This window comes from Myotis davidii, unplaced genomic scaffold (genome assembly GCF_000327345.1).
Source record: "Myotis davidii unplaced genomic scaffold, ASM32734v1 scaffold399, whole genome shotgun sequence".
Lineage (NCBI taxonomy): Eukaryota > Metazoa > Chordata > Mammalia > Chiroptera > Vespertilionidae > Myotis > Myotis davidii.
In genome coordinates, this window is record NW_006292094.1 from 5,873,022 (window position 1) to 5,875,415 (window position 2,394).

The following is a 2,394-nucleotide window of genomic DNA, read 5'->3' on the forward strand; positions in this document are numbered from 1 at the left end:
TCCTCCCCACGGGCCTGGGGAGGCCCTGCCACCGGCAGAGGCGGTTTAGCGACCTCGCTTACCCGTCCCATCCTGGCCGGCCAGGCTCCGGGGTCAGTCATTCACTCACTCACCACCGTTAACCCTCGGCGGCCAGACCACCGGCAGGATCCAGAAGAAGCTCGCACGTCCTAGAAAGGTGCCTCCAAGTTCTGAAAGGAGTGTTTTAATCATCAAAGCAATCCCCACGTCCCTCAGAGAACTTGGAGAGTGCAGGCACGTGTCAGGAAGCTCGGGCAGACGTGGGTTTCTGAGAAGATAAGGCACAGGCCTCCCTGGAGGCGGCTTGGACAGGACCCGTTCCGAAACCCAGCCCGTCCTTAGAGATAACAGCAGAGCCACAGGCATCGGTCTCCGAGCCCACCCCGACAGGTCGCCGGGACTCAGCCCCCCGAGCCGACGGGAGCAAGCGTGTGGGTGAAGGAGGTCGGGGCGGACTGAGGCGCGGTGCCCGTGCTCACCCTCCCGGGGTCCAGGGCTGCGAAGTGCTCCCCCAGGAGCTGGCACCCGCTCCCCTGGGACCTGGGCTGGTCCTGTGACTCGCTTGGGCTGAAGGGACGGGGTCCTGGTTCCACGCCAAGACCCAGGCAGCACGGCACTGCCCGGCAGACAGGCCCGGCGGCCTGCGGAAGGTCAGAGGGTCAGAGGGTCAGAGGCCGCCCGGAGAAGAGCACAGCTGTCCACGCTGAGCCACTGCTGGTCAGCCATGCCCGTCGCCCCCCAGGCGGCAGAGCCAGTCTGGATCAGCAGAGCCACACACCTGACCTGCACTGACCACACACACAAGGCGGGCCCATCCAAGACCAAAGAAGGCCCAGCAGCCCCAGCCCCTAACGTAGCACCAGAAGCCGTCGAGGCAGCTCGCCCCTCCCTGCACTGAGCGGACGCCCGTCAGCCCCAGAGGGTGAGCGGGCAGCACGGGCGAGGCATCCATCAACCCGGAGCCACCGAGAAGCAGCCGCCAGCGGGCCTTCCTTCCCCACCAGCCCTCAGACGTGGGTGAGGCTCAGCGTGTCCTTAGGAGGCACCCCTCCTGCACCAGAATCTCTAACCACTGGGGGAGACTAAGGAACAGAAGGAAGACGTAAAACTGTCCCTATGTGCAGATGACACGATCGTCTCCATGGAAAACCTCAAGGAGTCTACAAAGCAAAACCTCTGGGAGCGAATCAATGAGTTGAGCAAAGTCACAGAGTGTAAGACACACACACACACACACACACACACACACACACACTAACGAATTGATTACATTCTCATCCACTCTAACCAACATATGGAAATGACAATCAGAGCCACACGACCACTCCTACTGGCGCCACACAGCAGGACACGCTATGAACGGGCCCTGTGCAGACTCCTGGTGCGGGAAGTACGAACTGTTGAGGAGCAGCGTCGAAGAAGGCCTCGTAGACGGAGAGAAGCCGTGTTCACGCACTGAGACGCCGCGTGGGGACGAGCCCGTCTCTCCAAGCAGGTTGGGGTTTCGTCTGCTCGCCTATCAAAAGCCCCGCAAGGCTCTCAGAGGAAGCCAGCACTGCCCTAAAGTTTACACGGGGAGGCGAAGGCACCAGAATGGCTAAGTCGCTTCTGAAGAAGAACATCAAAGAAAGAGGAGCCGCTCCCCGCCGCGGACTCCCCACAGAGCCACAGGACAGCGTGGACCGGGCGCGGCACCAACACGGAGATCAATGGGAGGGAAAAGGGAGCCAGGAATATGGAAATACGAACAATTGATCCTTGACAAAGGCACAGAGGTAATTGGACAGAAGCACGGCGGTGTTTTTAACAATCGGACATGCATAGAGAAAAAGGAAATTAACCTTGATCTAACCCTCGCATCGATATGAAATTAATTCAAATGGGTCATGGACTTAAATGTCAAATGTAAAACTACACAGACGTCAGGAGGAAAACACAGGGAAATTTCCCTGGGACCCAGGGCTTGGCGACCGTTCTCAGACTTGGCTCCGAGCGCATGATCCGCGCGTGGGGACAGATGCGCAAGGCCCCACCCAAATGTGAAACCTCTGCTCTCCCAGGAGCCGGGCAGGAGGGTGAGAAGACCAGATGCACGCCGGCAGGACGCATCTGCACCCACAGCGCCCACCAATGCGAGTACCTAGAATATATAATGAGCCCCAATCTCCACTCAGCAAAAGCGATTAGGAAACAAACACTGGATACAAAGAGGCGTGTGGAGGGAATTTGTCGACGGCAAATGAGCCTGTGTAAAATGTTCAACATCACTCCTCGCCGGGGAAATGAAAACACCACTGCGACAGCACCGCACACCTAGCGGAACGGCGGCCACACAGCCAGAGGCCCCGAGCGCCGGTGGGGGCCTGAGAAGCG

General features: G+C 59.3%; 1 protein-coding gene across 1 annotated transcript in view; it reads right to left on the minus strand.

Annotated features, from left to right (window-relative positions):
• SDK1 (sidekick cell adhesion molecule 1) overlaps positions 1-2,394 on the minus strand; it is a 455,450-nt gene that overhangs the window by 353,790 nt on the left and 99,266 nt on the right. The window lies entirely within an intron of this gene.